The sequence below is a fragment of the Hypanus sabinus genome, chromosome 30 (assembly GCF_030144855.1).
Source record: "Hypanus sabinus isolate sHypSab1 chromosome 30, sHypSab1.hap1, whole genome shotgun sequence".
Lineage (NCBI taxonomy): Eukaryota > Metazoa > Chordata > Chondrichthyes > Myliobatiformes > Dasyatidae > Hypanus > Hypanus sabinus.
In genome coordinates, this window is record NC_082735.1 from 40,947,301 (window position 1) to 40,969,118 (window position 21,818).

Below are 21,818 nucleotides of genomic sequence, written 5' to 3' on the forward strand. Positions count from 1 at the left end.
ATAAAGGAGGGATATGCTGCACTTTGGGAGGTCATATATTAGAGGAAAGTACCTGGCAAATGGTTGGACATTTCAGGAGGAAATCCTGCATCATGACTTTAACTAAAAATGTTGACAATTCCTTCCCCCCACCCCCCCCCCCATAGATGCTGTTCAACATGCTAAGTTTCTCCAGCAGATTGTTTGTTTCACTTCTTACTTAGACCATAAGATAAGATGATAAGATATAAGAGTAGGAGTAGGCTATTTGGCCTATCGAGTCTGCTCTGCCATTCAATCAAGGTTGATCCAATTCTTCCAGTCATCCCCACTCCCCTGCTTTCTCCCATACCCTTTGATGCCCTGGCTAATCAGGGACCTATCTATCTCTGCCTTAAATGCACCCAATGACTTGGCCTCTACAACTGCTCAAGGCAACAAATTCCACAGATTTATTACCCTCCAACTAAAGAAATTTCTCCGCATCTCTGTTCTAAATGGACATCCTTCAATCCTGAAGTCCCATCCTCTCGCCCTAGACTCCACTACCATGGGAAATAACTTTGCCATATCTAATCTGTTCAAGCCTTTTAACATTTGGAATGTTTCTATGAGATCCCCCCTCATTCTCCTGAACTCTAGGGAATACAGCCCAAGAGCTGCCAGATGTTCCTCATACAGTAGCCCTTTCATTCCTGGAATCATTTTTGTGAATCTTCTCTGAAACCTCTCCTGTGTCAGTATATTCTTTCTAAAATAAGGAACCCAAAACTGCATACAATACTCCAAGTGTGTTCTCACTAGAGCCTTATACAGCCTCAATGCCACATCCCTACTCTTATATTCTATACCTCTAGAAATGAATGCCAACATTGCATTTGCCTTCTTCACCACCAACTCAACCTGGAGGTTAACTTTTAGGGTATCCTGCACAAGGACTCCCAAGTCCCTTTGCATTTTGAATTGTCCCCCATCTAAATAATAGTCTGCCCATTCATTTCTTCCACCAAAATGCATATAAAATGATACTTTCCAATATTGTGTATCATTTGCCACTTCTTTGCCCATTCCCCTAAAATCATCTAAGTCCTGGTGAAGCTACTTCCACAGTGCTATGTATAGAGTCTAAGGATTTAGACCCACAGAACAGTGAACAAATTGGAATATATTTTCAAATAAGGATAGTTTACAACTTGAAAGGCAGCTTGCAGAAGACAGTATTTCCACATCCCTGTTGCCTTCCCTAGAAATCACTTCAATCGATTTGCCATTCAAATGTACAGGCAGGAGCATACTCTTATTTCATATTCTCAATCTTATCTCTGCCTTGTTAACCATTTTAAAGCTTAGTGATGGAAACAGGAAAGGGAAAATGTAGACAAAAGGATTCTAGCTGCTAACTTACTACAGGTGCGAAACTTCTAGCACAGCATTTCCATTAAGTGAATTTCAGAAAATAAACAGATAACAAGATCTGCACTTTCTCTGAGGTCTTTAAAGACACATTTACTCCTCAGGTTTTCAATCAATTGTACTAAGACTGAACTTCAGCAGAGATTGGGACCCTGGTGTTGACTTTTCAATTTGTACAACTGTTCAAAGGTCACTTTTTTGAGTGTTGGAAGCCAATTCTCACTTGAGGTCTTAAGAGGAGAAGAATCAAGGGAAACTTACATAAAATTATAGAAGGAGAGGAAAGGATGCATGATATTTTGTTGGTTGCAAAGAAAAGTGCAATATTAAATCAGAACTGCCATGGATGAGCAGTCTCTGAAGGAGACAGGTCAAGTTTAAAAAGCTGATGAAACTTGATTAAGAGTTATCTTCCTTGATGAAGAACTGGGGTAGGAAGTTGCTCTCACTCAGTAGCACACTCCTCTACATCACCAGTCAATAAAAGCAAATTTCACATGCTGTGTTTGAGATCTGTTACCCTTCATCGACGTCAAGATACTGGCGCCAATGCAGAAGAAATGGAATAGAACGTTATTCGAATAAGGGACTGTCTAAAGAGAAGTGTTAGAGGTGCGGCTGTTCTCTTTAAAGCAGAATAGGTTGAGAACACATATAATAGAGGCATTGAAATCATGGGGAAATGTTGAGAAATTCAGGGTGAAAATCCTCCAACAATTAAAGGACCAACAAGCACATCACTGGATCATAAAGTATTAGACTGAAGAGACAGGAGAAAGAGGAGACAATTCTTTTGAACCCTTACACATGCAGATATACTTCTAGCAGGAACATTAACAGAGCTGTGGGGACAAAAATGACTAATTTGATAAAAATGAGAGCTTACAGAAGCAAAAACAAGGTGATCCCACCAATATCCTCCCTTGTTGTATAATTAATTCTGCCTTGCACAAAGGCAAATGCCAATATTTGTTGAGTTGGAGCTAATGAAAGAATAATTGGCATAATACCTGCAGAGACTTGTGAGGGAAGGTTAAACAGTATGAAATTGAAATTTCTCAATCCCCTGATGTTAGTTTTCTCCTTTAGTTTAAAGTATGGAGTTGGTGGTCTTGTGGGTAGATCAGAATCAGAGTTAGTATCAAAATCAAGTTTATTATCACCGGCATGTGATGTGAAATTTGTTAACTTAGCAGCAGCAGTTCAATGCAATACATAATCTAGGAAAGATAAATAACAATAATAATAATAAATAAAATAATAATAAACAAGTAAATCAATTACAGTATACATATATTGAATAGATTTTAAAAAGCATGCAAAAACAGAAATACTGTATATTAAAAAATAGGTGAGGTTGTGTCCAAAGATTCAATATCCATTTAGGAATCGGATGGCAGAGGGGAAGAAGCTGTGCCTGAATCGCTATGCCTTCAGGCTTCTGTACCTCCTACCTGATGGTAACAGTGAGAAAAGAGCATGTCCTGGGTGCTGGAGGTCCTTAATAATGGATGCTGCCTTTCTGAGACACCACTCCCTAAAGATGTCATGGGTACTTTGTAGGTTAGTACCCAAGGAGTCGACTAAATTTACAGTCCTTTGCAGCTTCTTTTGGTCCTGTGCAGTAGCCCCTCCATACCAGACAATGATGCAGCCTGTCAGAATGCTCTCCACAGTACAACTATAGAAGTTTTTGCGTGTATTTGTTGACATGCCAAATCTCTTCAACCTCCTAATAAAGTATAGCCGCTGTCTTGCCTTCTTTACAACTATATGAATATGTTGGGACTAGATTAGATCCTCAGAAATCTTGACACTCAGTAACTTGAAACTGCTCACTCTCTCCACTTCTGATCCCTCTATGAGGATTGGTATGTGTTCCTTTGTCTTACTGTTCCTGAAGTCCACAATCAGCTCTTTCATCTTACTGACGTTGAGTGCCAGGTTGTTGATGCAGCACCACTCCACTAGTTGGCATATCTCACTCCTGTACGCCTTCTCGTCACCACCTGAGATTCTACCAATCGGTAGAAAATTTATAGATGGTATTTGAGCTATGTCTAGCCACATGGTCATGTGTATATCGAGAGTAGAGCAGTGGACTAAGCACACATCCCTGAGGTTATATTGCCACAGCAGCTCATGCAACTGCCCATTCTTCATCTGAAAATCCATGTTTTCTTTCACCACATAATGCTACAATTAAATTTCATCCTCTTTGAAAAAAAGGATTTGGATCTTGAAGGGTGAGGCGGACATAGAAAACTAAAAACTATAACTCAGGATGGCCACATGGTCATGCCTCTGAAGATTCACCATTGCATGTGGCCAGTATGTCTTGATCTTTAAAGGCAATGTTAAAAAACATGTCACAAGCAAGTATCAATGTCAAACTTGGCATTTCAAACAAAAGCATCAGTCAAAAGTCAGTAACCAATCTAGAAACCTCACAGCATGCAGTCAACTCCAAAAAGAGGTGGTTGTCTTGACTTTTTGTACACTTTCCTCTCAGCTTTCAATTTCTACGCAAGGCCAAAAGCATACCTTGTTCCTCTCAGCCCCAAACGTGCAATGGTGGAGGTTGGTGTCGACACAACCATCAGCTTAATTTTAATTTTGTGACCACACTGAGATGTACCCTGGTTTCCTTTTCCACAGAACTATGTTCATACTTCATATGGGCTAGTTCGAAAGGAAGCCTGATTTTACATTAGTTAGTTCACAGGAAGGAAAGGGGATACAGTTTTGTGCTGCACTGTCTCTTCATATAAGACTGTAAAACACAGAAACAGGATTAGGCCATCTGGCCCATCAGTCCTGCTTTGATTTTCCATCACGGCTGATTTACTATCCCCTTCAACCCCATTCTCCTGCCTTCTCCATAAAAGAAAAATGCATGAGTTGTTTGTTTTATTGTTATGTTATTAACACTCAAGAGTTACTTGAAGTACAGTCCTGGGAACAACCCACCTATTTAACACTAACATAATCACAGGACAATTTACAATGACCAACTAACCTACTAAATGATACACCTTTGGTATGTGGGAGGAAACCGGAGCACCCAGAGGAAACTGACACACTTCACAGAAAGAACATACAACAAACTCCTTATAGGCAGCACTGGAATTGAACTTCAAACTCCGAATGCCCCCAGCTGTAATAATGTTGTGCTAACCTCTACGCTACCACGGCGCCCTAGGGTGAACTATACTCAAAAGTACTTGGTCCATTTTCTTGAAAGGTCAAAGTTCCACTGGAAGAAGGCACCAACACTTCAAAGCATCTCAATTTTGCTTCTTATTACACCAACAAAATAAAGGAAGAGGGATTAATTTCTACATTTGTACTGAAGACTAAACATGAATAAGATTAATTTGATGGTCAAGATTTAGAAAAAGCATCTATTGAACAGATTTTTAGCTACACACTGAAGCCAAACCTCATCAGAATCTATAGATCATTCCAAATGAGACACATCTTGCCCAGTCACTCAAAATCAACGTCCAAAGTGAATGATATTCACAAAACGATCCAGACTTATATACAAGTCCCATCAATACTCACGACCTCTTACAGATGTGCAGTGGACAGGAGTATTCTACAACAGGTAGTTAAAACTGCCCAATGCATCACTAGCACCAGTCTACATACCATCAAGGACATACAGAAAGTACATACAGAAAAGTGCGGGAAAACGCTAGTAATGACAATACCACCCACCCTGCTTATGGACCATTTGACCTACTCCCATCAGGGAAGAAAATATGCAGCAGTCACGCCAGGATCATCAAATTCAAACACAATTACTTTCCCCAAGCTGTCAGGGTGATCAACACCTACATTTGTTAACCCACTCCACCATCACCACATACACATCACCTAGCATCACTATATGTATAGACAATTCATTTACTGTATGTATACAACAATTACTTGACATTATGTTTTATAACATTTCCTTTATATTTACTGTTTTAAAGTTTTTTTATTATGCTTATTGCATGTTTTTTTATACTGTATTGGATCCAGAGTACCAATCATTTCATGTACTGAAGAATGACAATAAACAATCTTGAATCTTATAAAGGTTATTAAAGAGGATCAAAATTATTGAATATATGAAAGGGGTTGATAGAGAAAACAGAAATTCTTGAGCAGACCTTTACCCTGAGCAATAAATGTTAGTCACTAACAAATGCAAAAAAAATTCAGCAGAATTTTCATTACTGAGTGTGTGTGTTGACTGTGAAATTCAATGCCACATCGATTAGTTGAGCAGACAAATACTGAAAACTTTCAGACGAAGCTAAATAAACGAATGAGAGAGAAAGGATATATGAATAAAATTATAAAGGACTTGTGTGAAGCCTGTATCAACAAATTGGCCCAAATACTCTGCATATTCTACATAATTCTGTGGAAAAAATAATGCTCAGCTAAACAAACAGAACAGATGGCCGATAGCTTGAAGTGTTGGACTTAGGAGGCTTCGCTGTGCTGATTCAAATCCTATTCTCAGTGTGACTTCACAAAGTTCTTTTCTGTGCACAAATAAATAACAGTTAGTGTATCACGGCCACACTTGGCTCTCTCAGAGCATGAGAGACACCCCAGAAAGACAAATCCAGGTAATTTGAAACTGGGGTCTCAGGCATCAAATACTATGCTGCATATCATGTTAATTCTTTATTCTATTCCCATACTTACCTACCTGTCTTTCAGCATCCAACTGGGAGCATTGCACTTTTCTGAACTCAGCATCAAATTCCTTAAATTCAGGCAGCTCAATGTTTTGTGTCAAACAGGCCATTTCTAGTGCAGGTTTTCCAAGTGCAATCTGGGTTCCACTCCGAGTGCGATGCAGGCTTCATTTTGAGCGCGATGCAAGCTTCACTTTTACGGATGTCCCTAAGTCAATTTTGTCCTTAGGTTGGAAAATACACAACGATCACTCAATTTGGTAACCATATTTCACACAGTATTGCAAGAAATGGCATCAAAACTACTATACATATGAACATAGAGCATCAAACATCGTAGCACAGTACAGGTTCTTCAGCCCACTATGTTGTGCCAGTCTTTTAACTTACTCCAAAATCAATCTAGCCCTTCTCTTCTAAATAGTCCTCCACTTTTCTTGCATCTATGTGCTCATCTAAGAGTCTCTTGAATGTCCCTAATATATCAGTCTACCATCACTCCTGACAGTGCATTCCACCCACTTACCACTCTCTGTGCAAAAATTATACCTCTACCATCCCCACCCCCATAATCTTCTCCAATCACTCTATATGCCCTCTCCTATTAGCTATTTCTGTTCTGGGAAAAAGGCACTGGCTGTCCACTCTGCCTGTGTTTTTTTTAATCATTTTATACATCTCTTATCAAGTAACCTCTTACCCTCAATGGCTCCCAAGAGAAAAGCCCTGGCTCACTCAACCTTTCATCATAAGACATGCTCTCTAATCCAGACAGTATCCTGGTAAGTCTCCTCTGTGCCTTCTCTAAAGCTTCCACACCCTTCTTGTAATCAGGCAACCAGAACAGAACACAATACTCCAGTGGTCTAACCTGAGTTTTATAGAGCTGCAACATTATTTAGCATCTCTTGAACTCCCGGTCCCTTGACTAATGTATCCAACACACTATATGCCTATTATCCACCCTATCAAAAAAATTAATTTTAAAAATTTAAAATAAAAATTGCTGAGAGTGGAGAGCAAGAGAAAACCAGTTCTTCTGCTCATAGGAATGAATGTATGTAATATACTCAGTGGTCACTTGAACACCAGTATACCATCTCATTAATACAAATATCTAATCAGCCAATCATGAGGCAGCAACTCAATGCATACAAGGAGGCAGATATGGTCAAAGGGTTTGTTGTTCAGACCAAACACCAGAATGGGGAAGAAATATTATCTAAGTGACTTTGACCATAGAATGATTGTTAATGCCAGACAGGTTGCTTTGAGTATCTTAGAAACTAATGATCTTTTGGGATTTTCATGCACAACAGTCTCTAGAGTTTAGAGAGAATGGTGCGAAAAATGAAAATACATCCAGTGAGTGACAGTTCTGTGGGCAGAAATGCCTTGTTAATGAGATAGATCAGAGGAGAATGACCAGACCAGTTCAGTCTGACAGGAAGACTACAATAACTCAAATAACCGCATGTTACAATAAGTGTGTGTAGAAGAGTATCTCTGAAAGCATAATACATTGAACCTTGTATTGGATTGACTACGACAGCAGAAGACCACGAGCAAACAGTCAGTGGCCTTGTTATATACACCTGTTAGGGTACATTCTCCAGATACCTTATGAGGTATTCGTAGCCTTCAGCCAGGAGCAGATGTCATCAGGTGGTTCCCAACCTTCACAGAGTGTTTTGACCCTTAACCATGACACTCTCCAGTTGGTGGGCCGGCAGTGGTGGCCAAATCACTGCCCATCTGCTCCTGGCTTCCAGCTTCCCTCCTCTCGCCTATTCCAAATCTTACAAGAGGGTCTTTCTGCCTCTTCCCCCATCCTATGAGTTGCTTGTTTTTTTGCTCTTTTTGTCCAGGCCCAGAGCTGACAATAACTGCCATGCTGATTTGGCTGGGAAACTTCTGCAGCAGAAGAAGGGAACAACCATACCTGCCAACCCTTGTCTTTGCACTCCTGCACTAAGGGCTGGTACTTCAAGGCCTTTCTCTCATGGGCCTTTTCCCATCCCTCCTCCCTTGGCACCATCAGCTCAACCAGAATTATTTTCCGGTCTTCAGTTGACCATCTGCAGCTGCGAGATATCATCAGCAACCCCTGCGTCGGGCAGCAAGGCCTCAGCTCAGTTCACTTCCCGCAATGGGGAAACACAAGCATAAGGAACAGGTGAGACATGGTACAGGCAGAAGTATGGATTCGTGAGGAGGAGAAGCGGATGTCAAAGGCAGTGGAACAAGTGTCCCAGGGTGCCTGGCATCAACCCTAATGCGAGCTGATGGGCAGTGATTTGGCCATCACTACCGGCCCACCAACTGGAAAGTGTCGTGGTTAAGGGTTGAAACACTCTGTGAAAGTTGGGAATCACCTGATGGCATCTGCTCCTGGTTGAAGGTTACAGATACCTCATAAGGTATCTGGAGAATGCACCCTAACAGGTGTATGTGGCTTCCAGGAAAGACTGGATGGCAACCGAGGAAGGTCGGTGACAGTAGAGAGACAACTGACCTCCAGGAAAGACTGGCATGGGCTCACAAGGCTAACAACCTTGTGGGCAGCTCTCACAAGAGGGCACCACTCAAGCTATGATTGAACACGAACAGCAATAACTCCAGAGTCTCCTGGTGGGGGGCGGGGGGGGGGTACGATGAGAGACTCAACAGGACGGACATACCGGCCACAGCCAGTGCAGGAAGCACAACTACGAGGAAGCTAAAGCAAACAACACTGACCAGAGAGGATTTATCTACAGGAGGTGTAAAGTGACCGCTGTGTGGACAGGGAACGTTTGAATTTAATAATATTTTGGGAGTTCATTCATGGGAGTGTTCATAATTCAAGTGTTTTTAACTCAGAGCTGGGGAAAAGAAGGGACAACTCATACGAAGGAAAAGACCTTAAAAAGAAATAGGTTTGAACATTTTAGAGTCTTTCTCAATCCTTGCAGCAACTCACAATGTACAACTCATCAAATACTTTAAATACGTCACCTCAAGGTTAAAAGAACCAGGAATAGGACTCATTGCACATTAAGACTACTCTGTATTCAACAAGATTACCCTTAAACTTTTGCCCCCTAAGTCTCAACTCATGTCCTCTTGTTTGAACCTCCCCTACTCTCAATGGAAAAAGCCTATCCACATCAACTCTATCTATTCCCCCTCATAATTTTCAATACCTCTATCAAGTCCCCCCTCAACCTTCTACGCTCCAAAGAATAAAGACATAACTTGTTCAATCTTTCCCTGTAACTTAGGTGCTGAAACCCAGGTAACATTCTAGTAAATCTTCTCTGTACTCTCTCTATTTTGTTGACATCTTTCCTATAATTCGATGACCAGAACTGTACACAATACTCCAAATTCGGCCTTACCAGTGCCTTGCACAATTTTAACATTACATCCCAACTCCTATACTCAATGAAAAACACAAAATGTTGGCAAAACTCAGCAGGCCAGACAGCATCTATGGAAGAAGGTAATAACAACGTTTCGGGCCAAAACCCTTCATCAGGAGTGAAGTAACATGGGATGGTCGAGGGGGGATAAGAAGTGGGGGGAGGGATAATGTAGAGAGCTCGGAAGTGATAGGCTGGAGGGAAATGGGCTAGGGGGGAAGGTGGAGAATTATGGGAAATAAAAGAGAAAGTCGACTTCATTCATTAACCGCCTCCAACTTTCACCCTGCCTTCATATTCACCTGGTCTATTTCCGACACCTCCCTCCCCTTTCTAGATCTTTCTGTTTCTATCTCTGGAGACAGTCTATCCACCGACGTCTACTAGAAACCTACTAAAACTCCCACAGCTACCTAGACTATTCCTCTATCCCTTTCCCTCAATTCCTCCGCCTCCGCCGCATCTGCTCTCAGGATGAGGCCTTTCATTCTAGAACAAAGGAGATGTCTTCCTTTTTTAAAGAAAGGGGTTTCCCTTCGTCCACTATCAACTCTGCCCTCCATCGCTTCTCCCATATTTCACGCACCTCTGCCCTCACCCGATCCCCCCGCCAGCCCACCAGGGATAGAGCCCCCTGGTCCTCACCTATCACCCTACCAGCCTACAGATCCAATGCATAATCCTCCGTAACTTCCGCCACCTCCTACGTGATCCCACCACCAACCACATCTTCCCCTCCCCCCCACTCTCGGCTTTCCGCAGGGATCGCTCCCTACGCGACTCCCTTGTCCATTCATCCCCCCCCATCCCTCCCCACGGACCTCCCTCCGGGCACTCAGCCCTGCAAATGGAAGAAGTGCTACACCTGCCCCCACACTTCTTCCCTCACCACCATCCCAGGCCCCAGACAGTCCTTTCAGGTGAGGCACCACTTCACCTGCGAGTCAACTGGGGTGTATCCGGTTCTCCCAATGTGGCCATTTATACATTGGGGAGACCCGCCGCAGACTGGGAGACCGTTTCGCCGAACACCAGCGCTTGGTCCTCCAGCAGTGGCGGGATCTCCCTGTGGCCACACACTTCAATTCCATAGACCACTCCCACTCTGACATGTCTGTCCATGGCCTCCTCTACCGTCAAGATGAGGCCGCACGCAGGTCAATGGAGCAATACCTTATCTCCTGCCTTGGTAGCCTCCTTCCTGCTGGCATGAACATCCAACTCACTGACCTCCATTGATACACCTGCCCCCCACCCTTACCCCCATCCCTAGCTATTATTTTAGTCTGGTTCTCTTTCTCTCTCTTTTCCCCCCTCACTATAATCTCTCCCCCAGCCCTAACTTTCTTTCTCTTTTATTTCCGATAATTCTCCACCTTCCCCCCTAGCCCACTTCCCTCCAGCCTATCACTTCCCAGCTCTCTACTTTATCCCTCCCCCCACTTCTTATCCCCCCTCGACCATCCCATGTTACTTCACTCCTGACGAAGGGTTTCAGCCCGAAACATCATTATTACCTCCTCCCATAGATGCTGTCTGGCCTGCTGAGTTCTGCCAGCATTTTGTGTTTTTTTATTTATTTCCAGCATCCGCAGATTCACTCGTGTTGTCCTATACTCAATGCTCTGATTTATAAAGGGCAAAATACCAGAAGCTATCTTCACCACCCTATCCACATGTGATTCCACCTTCAGGGAACTATGCACCATTATTCCTAGATCACTCTGTTCTACTGCATTCTTCAATGCTTTACCATTTACCATGTATGTCCAATGTGGATTAGTCCTACCAAAATGTAGCAACTCACACTTATCAGCATTAACCTCCATCTGTCATCTTTCAGCCCACTCTTCTAACTGGCCTAAATCTCTCTGCAAGCTTTGAAAACCTACTTCATTATCCACAACGCCACCAACCTTAGTATCATCTGCATACTTACTAATCCAATTTACCACCCCATCATCCAGATCATTAATGTATATGACAAACAACATTGGACCCAGTACAGATCCCTGAGGCACCCCACTAGTCACCGGCCTCCAACCTGATAAACAGTTATCCACCACTACTCTCTGGCATCTCCCATCCAGCCACTGTTGAATCCATTTTACTACTTCAATATTAATACCTAACGATTGAACCTTCCTATCTAACCTTCCATGCAGAACCTTGTCAAAGGCCTTACTGAAGTCCATATAGACAACATCCACTACTTTACCCTCGTCAACTTTCCTCGTAACCCCTTCAAAAAATTCAATAAGATTTGTCAAACATGACCTTCCATGCATAAATCCATGTTGACTGTTCCTAATCAGACCCTGTCTATCCAGATAATTATATATAACATCTGTAAGAATACTTTCCATTAATTTACCCACCACTGACGACAAACTGACAGGCCTATGGTTTACTCTTAGAACCCTTTTTGAACAATGGAATCACATGAGCAATATGCCCTCCGGCACCATCCCCATTTCTAATGACATTTGAAATATTTCTGTCAGAGCCCCTGCTATTTCTGCACCAACTTCCTTCAAGATCCTAGGGAATATCCTGTCAGGACCCAGAGATTTATCCACTTTTATATTCCTTAAAAGCGGCAGTACTTCCTCCTTTTTAGTTGTCATAGTTTCCATAACTTCCCTACTTGTTTCCCTTAACTTACACAATTCAATATCCTTCTCCTTAATGAATACTGAAGAAAAGAAATTGTTCAAAATCTCCCCCATCTCTTTCGGCTCCACATATAGCTGTCCACACTGATTCTCTAAGGGACCAATTTTATCCCTCGCTAAACTTTTGCTATTAATATAACTGTAGAAACCCTTCGGATTTATTTTCATCTTACTTGCTAAAGCAACCTCTCAACTTCTTTTAGCTTTTCTAATTTCTTTCTTAAGATTCTTCTTACATTCTTTATATTCCTCGAGCACCTCATTTACAACATGCTGCCTATATTTATTGTAGATATCTCTCGTTTTCCTAACCAAGTTTCCAATATCCCTTGAAAACTATGGCTCTCCCAAACTTTTAACCTTTCCTTTCAACCTAAAAGGAACATAAAGATTCTGCATCCCCAAAATTTCACCTTTCAATGACGCCATTTCTCTATTATATCCTTCCCATAAAACAAATTGTCCCAATCCACTCCTTCTAAATCTTTTCGCATCTCCTTAAAGTTAGCCTTTCTCCAATCAAAAATCTCAACCCTGGGTCCAGTCCTATCTTTCTCCATAATTACATTGAATCTAATGACATTGTGATCACTGGACCCGAAGTGCTCCCCAACACATACCTCCATCATCTGACCTATTTCATTCCCTAATAGAAGATCCAACACTGCCCCTTCTCTAGTTGGTACCTCTATGTATTGCTGCAAAAAACTATACTGCACACATTTTACAAACTCCAAACCATCCATCCTGTTTACAGTATGGGTTTCCCAGTCTATGTGTGGAAAATTAAAATCTCCCACAATCACAACCCTGTGCTTACTACAAATATCTGCTATCTCCTTGCAAATTTGCTCCTCCAATTCTCGCTCCCCATTAGGTGGTCTATAATACATCCCTATAAGTGTTACTACACCTCTCCCATTCCTCAATTCCACCCAAATAGCCTCCCTGGTCGAGCCCTCTAATCTACCCTGCCAGAGCACCACTGTAATATTTTCTCTGACAAGCAACACAACACCTCCCCTTCTTGTCCCTCTGATTCTATCACATCTGCAGTATTTTGCGTAACATAGAAGGTCAAGAAGAGCCCAATAGCTTTTTCATTGCAAAATAATGTTTTAGCCTGTTGGAATCAGCTTGAAAATTTCTGGCACCAGGTCAGAAAAAAACAGCTTGAATTGATTCCTTTCGTTCCAAAAGAATATTTTTGAAGCTTTGATGTCTGATGTCTGTGATGTGCTGGACATACTGTAAACTGCCAAATCACTTTCCCAGGTAGAGAGAAGCAGGAGAATGTTGCAGTTAGAAACTGTATAGTTTTTCAAATTATTCAGAAGTGTTAGGCAATGGAATAATTTTTTCCTGCACACTAGCACAAAGAATAGATAACAAAATACCAAGTCTAAATAGCAATTCTTGTTTCTCACAATCACGGACCAGCCTGAAACTGGGCACATTCACCCTAAGTGGGTAATCACAGACCCCCTGACTGTGGGTACAGTCACCCTAAGTGGGTAATTACAGACCATAGAAACATAAAAAATAGCTGCAGGAGTAGGCCATTCGGCCCTTCAAGCCTGCACCGCCATTCAGTATGATCATAGCTGATCATCCAACTCAGAACCCTGTACCTGCTTTCTCTCCATACCCCCAATCCCTTTAGCCACAAGGGCCATATCTAACTTTCTCTTAAATATAGCCAATGAACCGGCATCAACTGTTACCTGTGGCAGAGAATTCCACAGATTCACCACTCTCTGTGTGAAGAAGTTTTTCCTCATCTCGGTCCTAAAAGGCTTCCCCTTTATCCTTAAACTGCGACTCCTTGTTCTGGACTCCCCAACATTGGAAACAATCTTCCTGCATCTAGCCTGTCCAATCCCTTTAGAATTTTATACGTTTCAATAAGATCCCCCCTCAATCTTCTAAATTCCAGTGAGTATAAGCCTAGTCGATCCAGTCTTTCTTCATATGAAAGTCCTGCCATCCCAGGAATCAATCTGGTGAACCTTCTTTGTACTCCCTCTATGGCAAGAATGTCTTTCCTCAGATTAGGGGACCAAAAACTGCACACAATATTCTAGGTGCGGTCTCACCAAGGCCTTGTACAACTGCAGTAGAACCTCCCTTTTGCTATGAATGCCAACATACCATTTGCCTTTTTCACCACCTGCTGTACCTGCATGCCCACCTTCAATGACTGGTGTACAATGACACCCAGGTCTCGTTGCACCTCCCCTTTTCCTAATCAGCCAATCTGAATGTGGACATACTTACCCTCAGTGGGCAATCAGACACCAGGCTGAATTTGGGCACATTCACCCTAAGTGGATAATTATATCAACACATACAAACAAGTTGGATGAACTCAGCAGGTTGGGCAGCATCCGTTGAAATGAGCAGTCAACGTTTTGGGCCGAGACTCTTCGTCAGGACTGAAGGAGGAGGAGGCAGGGGCCCCATAAAGAAGGTGGGGGGAGGGTGGAAAACCAATCAGAGGAAAGATCAAGGGGTGGGGGAGGGGGAGATCCTGTATGTTGTTGCGGACAGAGCAGAGGTGCTCGATGAAGCAGTCTCCCAGTCTGCGTCGGGTCTCGCCGATGTAGAGGAGGCCACACCAGATGCACCGGATGCAATAGATTACCCCAACAGACTCACAAGTGAAGTGTTACCTCACCTGGAAGGACTGTTTGGGGCCCTGAATGATGGTAAGAAAGGAGGTGTAGGGACAGGAGTAGCACTTGCAGGGATAAGTACCAGGTGGGAGATCTGTGGGGAGGGACGTGTGAACCAGGCAGTCGCGGAGGGAATGATCCCTGCGAAAAGCAGAGAGGTGTAGAGAGGGAAAGGTGTCCTTAGTGGTGGGGTCCTGTTGAAGGTGGCGGAAGTTGCGGATTGCCTGGTCCACACGTCTCTCCCCGCAGATCTCCCACCTGGTACTTGTCCCTGCAAGCGCAAGTGCTACACCTGTCCCTACACCTCATCTCTTACCACCATTCAGGGCTCCAAACAGTCCTTCCAGGAGAGATAACATTTCACTTGTGAGTCTGTTGGAGTAATCTATTGCATCCGGTGCTCCCGGTGTGGCCTCCTCTACATCGGCGAGACCCGCCGCAGACTGGGGGACTGCTTCATCGAGCACCTCTGCTCTGTCTGCAACAACATACAGGATCTCCCAGTTGCCACCCACTTCAACTCTGCTTCACATTCCCATTCGGATATGTCCCTACATAGCCTCCTCTACTGCCATGATAAGGCCAAACTCAGGTTGGAGGAACAACACCTCATATACCGTCTGGGCAGTCTCCAGCCCCTTGGTATGAACATCAAATTCTCCAACTTCCGGTAATTCCCTTTCTCCCCCTTCTCCCATCCCACTTTCACTCTGTCTCCTCTTCTAGCTGCCTATCACCTCTCATGACTCTGCCTTCTTCTACTACCCATAATGCTTTCCCCTTAGATTTCTTCTTCACCTCTCCTGCCTATCCCCTCCCTGCTCCCCCTCCCCCACTCTTTGATCTTTCCTCTGATTGGTTTTCCACCCTCCCCCTCACCTTCTTTATGGGGCCCCTGCCCCCTCCTTCTTCAGTCCTGACAAAGGGTCTCGGCCCAAAACGTTGACTGCTCACTTCAACGGATGCTGCCCGACCTGCTAAGTTCATCCAGCTTGTTTGTACTTGTTGATTTGACCACAGCATCTGCAGTGTACTTTGTGGGTAATTACATACAAAGGCTGAATGTGGGCACATTCACCCTCAGTGGGTAATCACAGACCGGTCTGAATGTGGGCACACTCATCCTCAATTAAAACCAGGAAAAAAAACAGATGTTCTAACAAGTGTCTCAATGACAAGGGGCATCATTGTAGAAGTTAAAAGTCAGCAATTTGTCACGAGCCTCCAAGTTGCAGGACAAACTGAAATTTCCTCTACTCAGCAAAGTAGCTAATCTGCTTCACTTATTTCCTCTCACTTGCCAAGTCAGTCTCTTGGAAAGAATCAGAACACAATCTACCATTTTCTGTGAGTGAATACAAGTATGGTTATCAATTACTAGTTTATTTTTTGAAGAGTAACACACTGATTTTCATAAGTCACTGGTTTATTTGCAAGTGCTGAGAAAAGAAAGGGAGCACAGACCTTTGTTCTCTCTGCCCCATAGAGGGCAAACCACTCAGCTCAATTTCTGTGGATTTCGAGATGTGTGGAAAGTTGTATAGCACAGAGATCCTCAGATTTGGGTATATTTGGGGGAGCTGGTGATTGTCAAAGAGTGCTGGGGGGCAGCTGAGGAGTACAGTTTACTGCTTCCACTGGATCAACTCACTGTCCTAACATTACTCTCTGCACATTAATGTTACGCTCTTATTACATACAATAGAAGCCATAACCAATGTCCTCACTATAAAATGTGCAGCATTTTGCACTTGTTAAACTGGTTGACGTGAAAAGAAAACCACATTTTGTTAGCTTGTGTTTCAGGCTGGAACTGCACCAAGCTTCACTTTATGTACTTTATATGACCTGAAATTAAGCCATTTGACCAGAATTGTGGTGATCTGGTAATGTGCCATAGGAATGCGTGTAAAAGGGAGGAGGGGTTTCTGTCAGAGTGGGAAAGTGTGTGGGACATCAGTGTGCTTCAGAGGGATGGAGAGGGAGTGAGGGAGAGAAAGAAATAGGGAATGGGTGAGGGAGTGAAACAGAGGGAGAGGGAGGGAGAAAGAAAGAAGAAACACAAGGAGGAAAGAAAGAAAGAAAGAAAGACTGGGTGAGAGGAGCAAGGGGGGGAGAAGAGATGAGGTAGATGGTGTGTAGAGAGAGGGGAGAGAAGATGAAACGGGAGAGATGGGGGAAGAGAGGGGAAGATAGTGTTGGATCCTGATGTTTTTGTGATCCAAAGATTCATTGGAAGTCAAGAAAGAGAGGTATAGAACTTGTTGCGTACAGTTATTTTATTAAGTGTTACAGAGAGCAAAGAAGAGGAATGGAGAAGAGGCATGACAAGAGGCAAAAGGGAGAGAAAGCAGACAAGGGGAAAAGCAGGGACAGAATAAACTCAAATTAGTGTGGTCTTTTTATATCAGACTACTGATAACAGAAATTCAATTGATAATAGTTAACCATTGTAACAGCCAGATTCAAGTAACGTGGCACCCGCCACTGAAACCAAGAAGCTTCTAAAAAATACGGAGAAAACTGCACTGTGATTACTGGAAAACTCATTGAACAATTACATATGCATTGGTGATTATACAAAAATATAGACAACAATAGAACAGTTAAACTACCAGAAAAATAACAATTCTACACTCCAATCTGACAAGAGGAAAAGGGTGAGAGAGAGAGAGAGAGAGAGAGAACACAAGAAAAAGAGAGAGGGAGAGGCAGAGGGAGAGGGAACACACGAGAGAGATATTTATATATATATTATATATATTTTATATATATGTATAGAGAGAGATAGATAAATAGATAAAGTTGTGGGGTAAAGGATGCTGGGTATGATCCTGTTATGTGTTATGAACAACTTTCCACCAGAGGAAATAACTTCAACCACTGTGAGAAACAGGTGCAGCTGTTAACTTCAGCAATTCCCCCTTCCTCTCACATATCACAGGCTCTTTGAGTGGCTGGAATAAAATCCCTTTGGTTAGGAATCATTTTCACTTTGCATGGTCACCTGAAACACTCCTAAAACCTCACACACAATCCAGAGAAGCAGAGTTGGGCTCTCAACATATGGCAAAGTGAAGCTGTGACGGATGGCTGGGCAAACCAGGACTAGTCCCCCAATCAACATCAGTACTCTTCTAGGATTGTGGACTTCGCTATTTGGCTCTGAGTACTAAAAATCAGATGTGTTTTAGCTGCTACAGATTCTACCTTCGTTACTGTAGATGGGCAGAAGATGGCAGTGCTGGAACAGGTCAGTAGGGAGAAATTCAAAGAAACTTCAGATGCTGGAAATGTGGAATAAGAACAAAAAATGCAGTTTAACCTAAAAAGTTAACTATCCACAAATGCTGGCTGACCTGCAGAGTGTTTTCAGCATTTTCTACTTTACTAAAATAAATAATGTCACCCAGAGTTCACATTTGGAGTGTTGGGTACCACCTGCTGGGATAAGAATTCTGACCTAATCTGGGTTATAATCAGCCACAGCACAGAAGCTGAGCAATGTTAACATGCCCAGGCAAAGAATATCTCTGTCGACGAGCTCAAAACAGGGAGAATGAAAAGCACTGACAAATAGTGCATGAACATAATTAGCAGATCTTTCCAAGAGGTAGAACAAAACTAAAAGACTAAATACCCTGATTATCTTAACATCATTTAACTGGGTCATAGAACATTAGGAACAGGCCCTTTGGCCCACAATGTTGTGCCAAACTAATTAAATTAGTAATTAAATGGCCAAATAAAATAATCCTTTCTACCTACACAATGTCCATATTCTTCCATTTTCCTCACATTCATGTGTCAATTGAAACATCTCTTAAAAGTCCCTAATGAATCTGTCTCTACAACCACCTCAGGCAGTGCATTCCAGGTATCCACCAATTTCTGTAAAAATCTTGCCCTTCACATCCCCTTTGAACATAATGCCTAGTGAGCTCTTGATTTTTCAGTCTACCTTGCCATGACCTTTGCACTAGTTATGTCTATCTGCATTGCACTTCATGAAACAACACCATATTCTGTATTCTGCTATTTTTCTACTTCATACTACTTTGATGTATGGAATGACATGGGGAGCTTCGTCATGCAAAGTTCAATGTATGGTTGGAATGAGCTTTCATAAACAATGGTTGAGACAGACACTTTAACAGTATTTAAATGACATTTAGATAAATACATGGATAGGAGTTGTTTAGACAGCTATGGAGCAAATACAGGTAGGTGGGATTAACTCGTTGGGCAACACAGTTAACACAAACCAGTTGGGTCAGATGGCCCATTTCCATGTTGACATCCTTGTGTCTGGTTGGCAAGATCTTTACAGTATCTCAGTACATATGACAACAGTAAACCAATACATTATGCTTGTAGCTGCAATAAATGCTTCTTCCAGATAGACACCTGTAAGATCATTAGGTTTAGCAATCCTCTCTACTAAGTCACGATGCCTGTGTCAGGAAGTTAATTAAACAATGCAAGACACCAACAAGAAGTGGTCAGTACAGTATTCATCAATAAACTAGTGGGTTCCTGAATGCTGGGGTGAAGAACCTGAGGCTCAGCACATCACTATGATCAACATCAACCTGCCAGCTACTAGCAAATTGTCCAACTTCCATTTAGTGACCAAGTTGCTAACACCCAGAGAAGTTCCCACACATTTAGAAAATGGGGAACATCTGATATGGGTAGAGGCAAGAGTGTAGGAAGGCGGGGGAGGAAAACTGCAGAACCAGATGCACCACCAATCCCACTATCGCCGGGCAGTAGAACGAAAATAAAGGAAAACAAACTTCCTTCTGTGCTGTAACGCTTTAACTTCACTCCAAGTGGCCATGAAGGTGGATATCATCACTGGGGCATGCTGACCTTTGTAACAATAGGAGCTATCACACTCTGGCAGGATCAAACACTAGCACCACTCTTCCTCTGCCAACGTCTCGAGGTCCTGTTGTTTCACAATATCTTGTTGGAAACATGCATCATCATTTCTTTCCTGGAGGAGGACTGCTTCATGCACTGGCAAGATCTGAATTAATTGACATCCCAGGCTGCCACTTAAGATCAAAACTGATCTATAGCTTAGTTTCCTTTTCCTACTTTGCCCAACTTGTGTGATGAAACACCACTAAGCTGTTGAGAGAGTTCTCCCAATATCATTTGTCTTTGGCAAGAACGCACAGCACAGAGCCTGGCTTTGTGACTATGGCCTGCAGCCATCGGGCTCCTGGATCTGTTATAGCACTGAATTGGCTACATGTCTGGGGACTCACTTTTGGAGACTCTGCAGTTCAGGTTCTGTGCATTATTTGTTTACTTTTTTATTGTTTGTACAATTTGTTCTTTTTTTCACACATTGGGTGTTTGACGGTCTTTGTTGTGTGGGGTTTTTAATGAGCTCTATTGGGTTTCTTTGTTATATCCCAAAAATTCTTTCCAAGTGAGGCAACACTTCACCTGCAAATCTGTTGGAATCGTCTACTGTGTCCAGTGCACTTGATGCAGCCTACTCTACATTGGTAAGACCCGTCATAAATTGGGGAACTGCTTTATCCAATACCTCTGCACTATCTGCCACAAGCATGACTTCCTGGTAGCCAGACATTTTAATTCCCATTCCTAATCTGATGCGTCAGTCAATGGTCTGCTCTTGTGTCAAGGTGAGGCCACCTGCAAGGTGGAAGAGCAACACCCTATATTCTGCTTGGGAGAACTCCAACCTGATGGCATGAATATCAATTTCTTCACTCCAACCTATCACTTCTTCTCACCTGTCTATACTTCTCCTTGGATCCCCTCCCCTCCTCCTTCCCTTTCTCCTATCAGGTTCTTTCTTCTCCTGCCTTTAACTTTTCCCATCTGGCTTCACCTATTACCTTCCAGCTAGCTCCCTTCCTTCCCCTCCCCCACCTTTTTATACTAGCATTTTTCCACACCCGCCCCTACCCACTTCTCTCTCAGATCTGATGAAGAGTTCCTCGGCCTGAAATGTCGACTATACTCCTTTCCATAGATGCTGCCTGGCCTGCTGAGTTCCTCCAGCATCCTGTGTGTGCTTTTTGTTTTGTGGTTCCCTGCAAGAAGACATATCTCAAGGTTGTATATAGTATACATATTTTGATTATACATGCACTGAGAAGTTTTAAACTTTGAAAAATCTATCAGTAGGACAAGTTTGGTGTTTGCCATTTGTATCAAGCTTTTAAGCAGCAAGAGACTACCATGTTCACCCATATTGAATGGTTTTGTGCTTCAGACCACCTAATTACCAAGCTCAATGAAAACCATACAACTGCAGCATCTGGAAATATGAAATTAAAATACAAAAATCACTCAGCAGGTCAGGCAGCGTCTGGAGAGGCAGAAACATACAGTGCAATTTTCCAGCGTTTTTGTTTTGTATTAATGACTGAGCTACTGGCATACAATCTGAAAACCCTCCTTTGATTCCTTTATCTCTGCTCCCCACAGCTCTCTAATAGTTATGAAGGGCTGTGGGAAACAAGGTAAAGTAACTGTTAGTGTAATGCTATTACAGCACAACAACAGGTTCAATCCCTGCCAGCGTCTGTAAAGAGTTTGTACATTCTCTCCATGATCATACTGGCTTCTTTTGGCTGCTCTGGATTCCTCCCATGTTCCAAAGACATATGGGTTAGTAGGTAAATGGGTCACATGGGTGTAATTGGACAGCATGGATTCATTGGTTTAGAGGGCCTGTCACCATGCTGTATCTCTAAATTCAAAAAAATTAAAGTTAAATCATCTCAAGCTCCTATGCAGCTAACGAGATCTTCAGACAAACGAACCCAGGTGAGACTTGAAGTAAACTTGAGACTCAAAGGTAGAAATTAACGACAGGGGTTTCTTCAAAGAATGTGACAAAGGAATAACAGATGACTCAGAGTGGACTTACTCAAGAAGGCTAGAGTACACAGAACCTAAATTCAGGACACAGTGTTG

General features: G+C 42.7%; 1 protein-coding gene across 6 annotated transcripts in view; it reads right to left on the bottom strand.

The window, feature by feature from the left end:
* LOC132383606 (transcription factor HIVEP3) overlaps positions 1-21,818 on the bottom strand; it is a 764,495-nt gene that overhangs the window by 484,594 nt on the left and 258,083 nt on the right. For 2 of the 6 annotated variants that reach the window (XM_059954802.1, XM_059954799.1), the window contains one exon: positions 6,107-6,319. The exons of the other annotated variants lie outside the window; for them this stretch is intronic. The gene's annotated coding sequence lies outside the window, so the exon portion shown is untranslated. The remainder of the gene's footprint in view (positions 1-6,106; positions 6,320-21,818) is intronic. 6 annotated transcript variants of the gene reach the window in all.